This window comes from Ambystoma mexicanum, chromosome 2p (genome assembly GCF_040938575.1).
Source record: "Ambystoma mexicanum isolate Mex_15411 chromosome 2p, UKY_AmexF1_1, whole genome shotgun sequence".
NCBI classification, from domain to species: Eukaryota; Metazoa; Chordata; class Amphibia; order Caudata; family Ambystomatidae; genus Ambystoma; species Ambystoma mexicanum.
This window is the reverse complement of record NC_090923.1, coordinates 1,361,574,451-1,361,586,836: the sequence shown is the minus strand read 5'-3', so window position 1 is coordinate 1,361,586,836 and position 12,386 is coordinate 1,361,574,451. Positions and strand designations below refer to the sequence as shown.

The window sequence follows — 12,386 nt, the reverse complement described above, 5'->3', positions numbered from 1 at the left end:
GGATGTGATCTAGCAGTTTGGGCTGCAATGCCCATTTTGGGGTGGGACCAAGCCTGATTTGCATATTGTCTTTCCACTTCTGTAATGGCTTGGCAGGCGAAGAAGTATGGTCTGGAGGGTTTCCCATAGCAATGCCAGTGGTTAAGATTAATTTTAAACCTTCCAGCCATCACCTCTTTTGTTTTTGCTTTGTCACCCCGAGTGGGACGCGTATGCCCAGACGTGGGGCTCACATTCAGCAGGCTTGATTACAAACTCTGTGCCCCCCTCACTAGCCCACTCCTCACCTGAGACTTCTGTAAGGTCTTCCTCAGATTTGTGGGTTGAAATCTCCCTTCTCTCTCTCCAGGCTGTACTCGATTTCTTCTTGTCTTTCTTTCCTTTCTGCTTGAAGAGATCGGGTCGGGCTCCCCCGGAGGCCACCTTGCCTAAAAGGCAATCTGCCCGGCAGCGGGAGCTCCAGGGATCCCGCACCAAACCAGGGAAAAGCAAATGCTAAAAAACCCTGGAGATGATTCTCGATGAGAGGCAGGTGATGACAATCCTTGGTGGAATTCCAAAGTCCGGGCCTGGTATGTCAGAGGCTGCAGTAGATGAACTACACGTTCCAGCATGCACCTCGACGTGTATAGACTCAGCGGAGTTCAACAGAGTGATTTCCAGACAAGCAATTTATTACAGTAATACTTTCTCATATTTTGATGATATCTGCAACTCTGCTATCCAGTTTTCTGTAATAGGCTTTTTCCTAGTTTTCCAAACTCTCAGAACAAACTTCACAGCAACCACCAAAGAGTTTTTAAAGGATCAACTTTCCCTGTACGAGGCGATCTAGGGAAGAGGAGATTCGCAAAACTCATTATTTGCAAGATTTGCAGTGATGCAGTTGAAAACCACTAATTTCAAACCTTATTTTGATTAATGTGGTAGAAGAGATGGGTTGATAGTTATCCGCGTTGTCAGTCAGCAGTGCATTCTTTAAAGATATGTATGAAGCAGGCTGGTCAGGTTCCTGCGCTAAGTGACAAGTTGAAGAGGGGAGATTTGTATAAGCAGGTCAAGGGTGCCAGTTATTTGAATGTAGGCAATTTGAAGGTGCCAATGGGGCTAGAGGTTAGGTTCATAGATAAGGAGGGTGTAAATTCAGACTGTGTGGTCAGCCGGATGTATAATGGAGGGGAGATGATGCAAGAGGGGGTGGTTGAAAGAAAGATGTTGGAGGAGGGGAGAGGGAAAAGAGCAATGAGGGGTCTCCATCATGGGGGATGTCAGGGGGGGGTGCACCTCGAGTCAGAGGTACCTGTGAAAGTGAGAGCAATGGACCTGGATGTGGTACCAGCGTTTGGTCTTGGACTCGAGGACAGAGGGAAAGGGTAAAGGTGCAACAGAAATTGCAGGAATTCAGGTGCAATAGCGGTGTCTAGATTTGGGACGCCTGGATAGAGGGGGAACGACCCAGTACGGGAAGAACCCTAGAGGTAACAGTGGTACCCTGACTAGGAGCACTTGGATAGCGTGGGAAAGCTTAACACAGGGACAACAGTAAATGCAGTAGCGAGTGGACTATGATATGCCAAGCTGAAACGGCAGCGCCTACATTTCAGATACCAGGATGGAGGGAGAAAGACCTAACACAGGGACAACAGAATTTACTAAGTGTGAGTTAATGCAATGCTAACAATGTTCCAAGTGTGCGAGGCAGGCTAGTACATTCACAATACTATCACAGTGGGCACTTGCTAGGTTTGCGTCAATGCAATGTTAGTAATTTACGAAGTGTGAGTTAATGCAATGCTAACAATGTTCTAAGTGTGCGACGCAGGCTAGTACATTCACAATACTATCACAGTGGGCACATGCTAGGTTTGTGTCAATGCAATGTTAGTAATTTACGAAGTGTGAGTTAATGCAATGCTAACAATTGTCTAAGTGTGCGACACAGGCTAGTAATTCACAACAGTATCACAATTGGCACTTTCAGGGTGTGAGTCAATACAATGCTAACATCATTCTAACAATGTTCTAAGTGTGCGATGCAGACTGCCACAAAGCTTGACAGAGTCATGCCTCAACTCTCAGCTAGCTGAACAAATTTTGGCTTTACCATCGACTGTGACCTCTCATTTAAAGTACACATAGCCAAGAAAACCCAAGCAGCATCGCACCTGCTTGCACTCCTGCACAACGTCTATTCTTTCATCCCTGCCCAGAGTTTCAGAACAGTTGTTCAAGCCCTGGTCATCTCCCACCTGGACAGTGTGCAACACCCTCCTAGAAGGAGTTCCAGATACCACCTTGCCCCCCCCCCCGGGAAACCACCTGGCATGCTGCCACATGCCTCATCATAGGACTACGAAACTGTGACCACATCACCCCAATACTCTAGGAGCTAAACTGGCTACTTCCTCACGCCCACATTGTGCTCAACGCAGCCTGCATCACCTCCAGAGCAGTCACAACCAAAACACTGCTGTACTTGACCGAGAAACTCAGCATCTCCAGAGTCCAGGGCATAAAAGAAGGAAGCTTCAACATAGCCAGACTGGAAACAAAGAATTGCAAGAGGGAACAAAATAAGAAACTAGGCATTTCCTGCAACCCCTTCGCCCCTTACCCCTATCACTGGTACAAGTTTTGAACTTGGATATGATATGATATGGCATTGATAACGCGGCTATACACAAGTGTTTCAAGGCTGTCCCTCTGCATCCTACACTCCAGGAAGGCCCTTTAAAGAACTTCTTACCAATCACTGATGGCTCCACTCAACCCTAACTGTGGTGGTTCCCCCTCCCTTGTACCCCCTGCCCATCCCAGCTCCTCTGCAACCCCCACACGCTACGTGTAACCCCCTTGACCCTTGGTGTGTCTTCTTTGCACAGAGCTGAATTGCTTCTAGGCTAGGTTTGCACTTTATAAATCCCATTCATACATATGGCTCAGTGGACTAATGCATCCGCTACAGGGGCCTGTGTTTGACCTCATGGTCACAGGTTCGACTCCCGGCTGGTCCACTCAGCTGGTCATCCCTCTGGAGTCAGTAAAATGAGTGTAAGTGAGGTGGGTAACAATAACTATCTGTTATCTGTCAATAACACCAAGATACCCCTCTGGGTGTGAATGTGCGTTCTACGAATACACCCGTTATGCTATAACAGCTGTTATTATCACCCGAGTTATTGATACTCAATTTATCAATGTCGGAAGGATGAAGTGCTGAGTCGGCCGTGTTGGGATTTAAACTGGTGAGTCCCAGGCCTGCCCATGTCAGAGGTGGCTCTTTAATCCACGAGTTATGCACCCAGATATGCAGAATATTTCAACAGAACGACCTCTTTGGGAATCTTTTTAGAGAACCTGTGAGCTAGGTATTTCCTGGAAAGCACTTCTGTACTTAAATAGCGGCAGTTACTCGTTATGGAAATCTGATCTCTATAAAAAATGCATTGCTAATGGTACTGAGGGTCCCCCCATATACAGCAACAAGATAACTTTTTTCACGTATTTGTTTACTGTGTTGAAAAAAAAATCACCTGCTAATGGCTCTTAGCAGAGTAAAAGGGGCCATAATGCCGAACAGCATCCAGCTTCCCTTGGAGCACTCACAATTCCATACTTCCGATTAGTGTTATAATGAGTATTTCCACTGCTGCCTGGTCCAGATTTCAAACTTCTGGGAATATAGCGCCACCAGGTGGCCAAGCGGAAACTGTGCACCACTAGCCGTGGATCTATTGTGAAATGTTACCAAGGTCGGTTGTGTTGATTGTTTGCTGGTCTGGTCGAGGAGGTGAAAAGGATCAGGAATGCGAGCAGTTTGCTGTGTCCTGTGGTTGTGGTGTGGAGGGGGGAGGAGGGTGTGTGCGGGTGGAGAGGAGTTATTTAAAAACAAGCATTGGCAAAGTCATTCGTTTGGGCGTTTGTTTTGGTATGTGATAGGCATTTGCTGGGGGGTACTGATATTATGGTTCCACTTGGCATAAGATCACAACAGCTTGCAAATGGTCTGTTTACCTGGACATATGATAGCATTGCTTGCTTGGCAAATGCATATTCAGTATCTACACATAAGCCTCAACTGCTGGCTTTGCCAATGCTCGTTTGTAACAGGACTTCAATGCAAGGAACAGATAATAATCAAGTGGCTGGCGGTGCCCTTGGTGAAGACATGTTTATTGCACCATTAGCCATTTACTGCTGCAATTAAGTCATTAACTGTCAGCAGAGTGTTTAGAAATAACTCTTGAACTCTTGATGGGCTAAAGTTTGATGTTTCGGATTGATAGATTGAGCTAAAAAAGATCCCACGAAGATAGGTTTTGGCCGGGGAGGTGCAGGTAGTGGGTTGGAATGGCCACGGGCAGTCAGTGGGTGGGTTAATAACCAAAGAACACCTACAAGCTGCTTGCCACATTCACATGCCATCTCCCACCTAGCTGTACTCTAATGTCATAGTTTTGGCTGTAGGTGGCGCTGAATCGCCACCTAATAGTCCAAACTAAAAATGTTATATGCATTAAGGTGGGGGAGGGGAGGGTCACGTCTGTTTTCACTTTTGCAAAACGTCTCCTCTGTGCAATTTTCTACTTTCCCACACCACAGTGGAAAAGTAAAGAAAGCTTAACACACAGGCAAAATCGACTTTACACCTTACTTTTTCACTACGTTTGGGTAAAGGTGTAAATGCCGTCCGCAATAAAAAATTGTGGACGCCATTTACACTGAAATCTGCCAGCTTTTACTAGGTCGTAGAAGCCAGTGGCATCGCTAGGGGAGACTGGAGTGTGGGGGGGGGGGGGGGGCGGGCCCCTCCTCTGAAATCCTGGGCTCCTCCATCTGTAAGCCTGGCTGCTTTCTCTGTTCTGTCTACAGTGCTGTGTCTGCTCGCAGAGCACACACTAGCTGTCAGAATCAAGGCTGCAGCACAACAATGAAGAGCTGTTAAGTTCCCCCTGCAGCCAAGAGCAGCCCCTCCAATCAGAATGTACCATACGAAAGGGCTAATGATGGGTCATTAGTGACTTAATGGTTTAGTTACTACATTCTGATGGGAGGGGAAGTGCAGTGGGGTGTGGGTAGTTTGTGTGCACAAAAGATTCTCTGCAGGAGTACTTCTCACGTCAGACTTTGCCCTTTTTGATAGGCGGCCCGCTACTTTTGTCTGTTCCCCGCTCTGTGCCACTCCTAAATTTGATTCCTGGCAACGCCACCAGTAGGATCCCATTGGTTTGCCACCTGCATGAAAATACATGTTGGCGTAGAACCAGGCTGATCTGGCATCTGTAGAGAGAAGGATGACTTGTTAACGCCGCGCTGCTCACCAACTCTGCCTGCCAAATAACAGAATTACCCAGTGGACCCAATAAAGTGGCAGCAAACGCCTACTGGCACAGCACTCTGTCACCACCACTTCTTTTGGTCTGTAGGACCTCTAACATTGAACCACTGTGCATTTCGCTGCCAGTCCTAGAAACAAGCTGTAATGAGAGCCGGCCTACCACGAATCCCTATGGAAGCAGGTGAGTATACATGGAGGGTGAAACCTTTCTGTCTGCATCAAAACGATATGTCGGTGCAGCTGCCACTGGTTTCCCCTCGCGTAGGCGGCACATGTGCCATTCTACTTCCAACTCTGTGTCCACTCCATAAGGAGCATTGTTACAAAAAAATACATGTCTTTATAACAAAACCTTTTTATGAAGAATGCACTTATATCGAATATTTTATAACGAAAAATATAACCATTTTTTTCCCGGGGCCCCCCACACCGCCCCCAAACCCCTGTTTCCCACCCCTAAAAACCAACCCCAACCGTTTCCCCACAAGATTTAAACCTTTACCCCACCCCTAAATGCATTCTTCATAAAAATGTTCGTTATAAAATATTCTATATAAGATCACTCTTCATCAAATTTTCGATATAAACACTGCATACCTTACAAAAACTGGGCAAATAGTAAAAAAAACAGGCCAAGCCTTTTTCTCTACCTGTATTTACCATTCATCCCATTTAATACCTTGAGTAAAGCGAGGCTGTTCATGACAGAGCCTATGGTCTGGGTATTAGTAGTTAGTTCTAAGAACTGTGTAGGCAAGAGATGCAAATTTGAAAACGCGCCTCTGAAGCAGCGTCCTTTACGACCCCCCAGCACGTCTCACCTTCTTGTATTCTGACTTGCTATGAGTGTTGCCCTTTTCACAGTCTGCTTTTCATCTCTTGAGGTGCAAATCCTTTTTAGTGCACTGGATGTGCCCCAAAAGCCTGGCTTTCACGTGCGGGGAGAGGCTGTGTCCACTGTAACGTGGCTGACAGCCATGAGTTATGCGCTCAGAGCCCTTGGCTATTGGCGCCTGCTAGCTTCTACTAGTTTTACATGCAACACCTTTTGTGGGTCAGGGGCCAGACTTGTCCTTGGCCTCAAGCCCAGCGATCGTATCTCTCCAGCTCTGAAATCTCTTCACTGGCTCAAGTTCAAGACCCTCTGCATCGTTATGGCAGACGGGATTGAAAGACCTCCGGTACTGCGTACGCGGCTCAACTCAGAGGCTTGCCTGCCAAGGGAAGCACTAGTATACCCGGCACTAGAAGTTCGGGGCCCCCTCACTGCCTTTCTTCGTGACAAATTGCCACTATTGCGACCTGACCCCAGGCATGATGTAAAAGCCACCCCCCCCAATGCGGTTCCTGCCCAAATGAGCTACATGGCTTCCAGGGCTATGGCTATTATGCCCCTGCATGTCAGCACTGGGCCACTGCCCTCAGCACCCAAGCACTACTCCTTTCCAACTTCCTGAGGCACCACCCAGGCTTTCTCTCCAGCCTTGCGCGAGCATGCCCTGCCATGCGCCACCCACTGTGACAATGTTTTCACCATATGGAGCATGACTGGAGCCCACGACATGCTACTGAAACGGCATGCCTGCTCATGCAGCTCTTTTCACACATCCCCCTGTCCAGAAAGCTATCATGGCCCTGCCTATTCCATGACATAATCCTCCATTCTCTATTTGGTTCTGGTAATTTAATTTGAAGGGATAAAATCTCACTGCATTTAATATTGAGTTTATCCAGGATACCTCCTGGTGTATGTTTGTCCCTTTCCTCCTTCCTCTTACTCAAGCCATCCGTGCAGTCATATCCCTTTTTTAAGAGTTCTGTGTGACTTTGTAGAACTCGTTTCTTCACTATTTGGTATAAATATGCCCTTCATACTTCCCCAAGCGCTTCCGATCGATAAACAAACCTAATATCGCTAGATGAAATATCAGACATCTCTGAGGTGACTGAAAAAAGTGAAAGAATGTTGGCCCTATTTAAGGGATGTTTTCCTCTGCAGACTCCACTGATTCTCTGACTACTGAGAAGAATTCAGCATTTGGATTCCCCAGGGCTTCTGTTGTTTTGTCGCTCGGACTGAGTGGGTTGTACTGCTAGTTTTTGGCCTGAGCCTGAACGATCGATGTTTCTCACCTTCTGCCTCTACCTGCAACCGGTGCATTCAATACCATCGATGACTGTATAAGCTCCCCACTATCATCCTTCCTCATTCCATTTTCACTATCATGAGACTCTTATCTCAAATACAACCCCCCTCAGAAGATTGCATTTCAACAGACTTTGGAACCTCTTCCAACACCCTGCTATCTCTTTCATCATCTTCATTAATATTTGTACAGAACCAATGCCTCAGACCTTTCTTTTTTGGCACCTTTTTCCTACTATAATTTTTACTCTTGCCTATCTTACAAGCCTTCAATATCTTTTCATTCACTTCATCATCAATGCTTTGTGCAACCACTTGTGTAACATCTCCAATCACCAAAATTTAATTTCCCTCGCTCTCACAATTATTGCTCTCCGAGGCAATATTCGGCAGAGCGTCTTTAATGACTATTACCTCTGGCATAAAGTGTGTCCCCACCGATTGTTGGCGGGTTGTAACTTTTGAGGAGTTAAGTAATTGGCTAAGAAATTTCCTAGACCCTCTGTTGTTGTGCGCCACGTGATTCTTCATGTTCTTGGTCTTTTTGCCCTCCTTGTGGTTATTCTGCTTAACCACTTCACCCAGAGGACAATGTCCGCCATTCTTTCTTTCAACGGGAATGGACGTGACTTTAGTTACTTTCAGATGCTTACTTACGGTGTCGTTAGAGTTACTGTTCCGCTGGTCAATATTTACCTCAGGATCTCTGTTTATCTTTTAATAATAATGATTTCACTTGATTCAGTAAAACAGTCTTAGTTCTTACTTCAATCCCTACCGTGCCATATAATCTAATGAAAGACTGCAGGACTATGTTAAGAGCAATTAAAGGACTTGTTCCAGCATCCATCAATGTATTATTTTGCCCATTCTCACCTTGGACGGGCAAGCCTGACCTATCCTCCCCTTTGGAGTGACTTACTGACCCTGTCTCACTCAAGAGCGATGTGTCATCTTCCTCCTGAGTGGAACTTCATCTGTCCGTCATATTCAAACCGTCTCGCTCCACCTGAGACTCAAACAAACGAGGTGAGACACTTAATCTGTTTGACAGAAATTCTTGTGCATGTATTTCCTCTTCCAAGCTGATAAAAACATAATTCAAAGACATTCTTGCCCTTCTTTCGGCTTCTTTTAAAACGATATATCTATACATTTGTCCAGTCCGTTGTTTATATCAGCCAAAACAGAGTCGTTAAAACATGGTGCTGTTTGTAAGGCGTTACTGTATGATTTGGACTGAACCAGTGGTAAAAAGGCTGTAATTGTTTCAGTCTTGTAGATTAGAATTGGGCACCTTGCCCAGTGTCGTGCACACAACCTCTCTGACCAAAGGAGTTTCTTCTGAATTTCTTAGATTATAACGATTTCTCCCTTGCATTTTAACCTGGGTTCTTGAAGTTGTTTCAATTAAGTTTGTCAGGCTCTGTTCAGACACACAACGTATGGTATCAGCGAAATCAAAACTCGCACCGGTCCCTTCTCGCAAACGCTCAATTTTCCCACTTATCATCTCCTTATCTAACGTTGCTTATGCCTGAAAGTCAATGAGTGGCTACGCCTCACTCAGTCACTGAGTGCGGACCAATGAGTTATCTCTGCACTGCGAAACAGTAGTTTCCAATGGCATTTTTACTCATCAAAGAGACGCTAGGAAAATCTATCGACTCAGATGTAACGTGGACCGTTTCCTGACTGATAGTCAAGCTGTTCTTTCACAACACATGAACCGCCAGACCACTATGACTCTCACTAGACCACTCTCTAGGAGCAGAGTAATGGCTTCAATGTGAACACCCCAACCAGCCAGAGCACAGAGCTCAAAGGGTCTTTGCCCCTCAGTCACTGTATGAATAACTCTTTTATGGGGTGAGAAAACCTTACCCGGTTTATCAGCAGCACAGTCCAATGTCAAGTATATGGTTTGCGTTAGAACTCTCACGCTGTTAAATGAAGTGAGCCATAGAATGAGTGCTAAACACTCTCCAGTGTGAGCAGGGCTTCCATGAATTTCAATTCAACTCGACTGTCCCCTGGGAGTCAAAATAGGGTCCGTTCACAGCGATCATCTACGTGGATCCTGGCCCCCCAGGCCGGCCCTGGAGCCATACGTTATTAACCGGCAAACTTAACGGACTTCAAAGACTTACTTCCTGGATTAGAGCCCTCAGCCCTGATGCCAGAAGCCCCACTCATTCACGACAGCTTGATTCCGATGGCCTGGAACTCGACAGCCAGATAGCATGAAAAGATTAGAGGAATGGACCGTACAACGTTTCACAAGCACTCACTGTGATCGTCAAACCGCACCACACACTGGTCGCTTCCGACAATCAATTCTGTGATGTGATTTCTACCAGAGTGCCACTTTGAATTTGCCTAATTGAATTTCCTGCCATCTACTGCCCGCTGAGAGGCTCCTCCCGCTTCTTACCTTTTGTTTAAATGAGCCCTCCTCCCAACATCCCGTCCTGTAATTTCCAAGCAAGTCTACAATCGCACATCGCCTAGAACTCTGTGGTGGAAGATTGGGATGTTAGGCATGTGACGAGGATGAGTAGCACTAGGAGCAATGCTGATTTCTGCTAAGTAATCTAGGCATTTCACCCATGTCCCTACTCCTCATCCATCTAGTCCTACTTATTTGAGGAATACCATCGCAGAGGCAACAACTTGAACCCAAAGAATGACTTCACAGAGCATGGTATGACAACACTCTTTGGGTTTATGCTAAACAATTACCATGGAAAGGCAAAAGTGCAGAGATGTATACTTTTGCTACTTCATGGATTTGCAAACTCCTACTCCAAAAGAGCTTTCCTCTAACTCTAGGAAGTGACGACAGTAGTGAGAATTGAAAGTATGGGGAGAAGAAAAGTTTGATACCTGAAAAATGTGGGTATGGGAACCCTTTGAACCTCAATCTTTCAGGTGGTTATGCCTTTTGCAGACCTAACCTGGATCCAAACAGAAGGTTTTGCGAAGATCCACCTATTCAGGGGTGCCGAAACGCGGGTGCTCTGGGGCCCAGGCACCCCCTGGGAAAAGCCACCTGCACTGGACTTCCTAAACATCTGCCCACCGGCAACCCCCCCAGGTCCCCCCCAACCCCTCCCACCGGGAACATCATAAGTCAGATCTCCTGCACCCATTGCTCTCAACGACCTACCAAGAGATGCATAGAAGGCTTTTCTGCATTGGGTAGAGACCCCAGAGGTAGTGAAAAAACTGGTGGAGTTCCAAAGTTAGAGGTGCAGTTTTGGTAGATCATTGCAGCTCTTCTTACATCTAGAGGGTCGAGCGCCATTTCCTCGGGACGAAGATGGGCGGAGATGCTGAAGAATCAGATTCCCAAGTCTTTGAAAAGAAGAAAACACCTTGGGTGTGAAAAGGTCTTACCTTGATAGCCTCCGATTTAACAATCAAGAAAGGTTCATGACGCAAGAGCGGCCAACATTCCCCAATACCTCAGTTGAGGTATTAAGTCTTGTATGAAAAGAATGTTAGACCTGCATCTTTCAGTTTCTTGCAGGAGAAGCTGTTAATACTTTGAGCACACCTGGAAGATCCCATGATGGGATAAATGACTTGGTGGGTGGGTGGTCTGTTAAGTAAAAAGCTCTTAAGGAGTTATACCACCAAAGGAGAGTATTCCTGCAAGCTAGCCCATGGCTCCTCAAAGGCCATTGTAGCTCCCCTCTGAATGCAGAGCAAAGATACTGCTAGTCCAATGGCTAAACCGTCTTGCAGGAACTGCAAGACATTGCCCGCGGAGCAGTGAAGTGAGTCCACTTCTTTTTTTGGTGCACCAGTTCTCGAATGTGAACCACTGCTACACATAGGATTTTAGTGTAGCTGATCTTTTAGGTTTTTTGATTGAGAGAGCAATTTTCTCCTAACCCTTTCTTTCAACTTTCAGACCATGAGTGGCGGCTCTCACCTGAGAAGGCTGTGTATATCAATGGACATAGAAGATACAGGGGGAACACAGGGGGATCAATTGACATCTGCATCACAGAGGGGAACCACCCCCTGCAAGGTCTCATCAGAGTTATGTTGCCTGTGAGTACTCTCTAGATCTCTGGGGATAAGGCGTGAATGAATACCACAGGCCAAGGAATGTATTATGCATCGTTCCCCCATGCCTAAGATCCTTCCCTTGAGGCAAAAGGTCTATCTGAGAGGACCCACACCTCTGTTACATCTTGTGAGTGTGAACTTGGATAGAAGTAGAGGTTGATCTACTCAGTGTATCAGCCTCTGTATTCTCCATGCCCTTGAGGTAGGCTGTCCCCGGGGACAGAGTACGGTGTTCTGCCCAAGTGTCAGTTCGCATGCCAATCAAGATGGCAGAGAGCCTGGATCGCCACTGCTGCCATGTTGTCATTTTATTTCTCAGGACTGCCTTGTGTTTCCAGGGCCATCAAATTTGCTCTCAGTTCCTTCCAGTTGGTAGAAATGTACCCTCTCTGAACATGTCCAATGGCCATGAATCCTGTGGGAGTCCAATGCAGCTCTCCAGCCCCATGAACTCACATCTGTTGTCACAGTCCTTTGGTGTTTGGTTGAGGAGGGCACCTGCTACATAGGACTCTACAGAGACATCTTATCGCTGTATGTTGTTCTTGATAGCTTTGGTTGCTGACACCTTAACCTCGAAATCAATACTCAGTGGACATGAATGTGTAGCCAAATTGGATGAGGGTGAGATCTGGCCCATGGCACCAGGTGAACTGTTGTCGCTATCATTTTTTGTTCGGGGCTAAGGCATAGGAGCACAGGTCAGTCCGGCCACTATCCGATGTGTCTCCCACAGGGTGAATGGAGTGCGATTCCCTGGGTTCGTCTCCTCCTCACAGGTGCTGTATCCCTTTAAAGCAGAAATAATCAAATTGATCTGTA

At 46.4% G+C, this 12,386-nt stretch overlaps 1 protein-coding gene and 1 long non-coding RNA gene across 2 annotated transcripts in view; one reads left to right on the top strand and one right to left on the bottom strand.

The window, feature by feature from the left end:
* Positions 1-12,386, top strand: part of NT5M (5',3'-nucleotidase, mitochondrial) — a 217,222-nt gene that overhangs the window by 157,313 nt on the left and 47,523 nt on the right. The gene's annotated exons all lie outside the window — the stretch shown is intronic.
* Positions 1-12,386, bottom strand: part of LOC138567492 (uncharacterized) — a 141,122-nt gene that overhangs the window by 94,432 nt on the left and 34,304 nt on the right. The window lies entirely within an intron of this gene.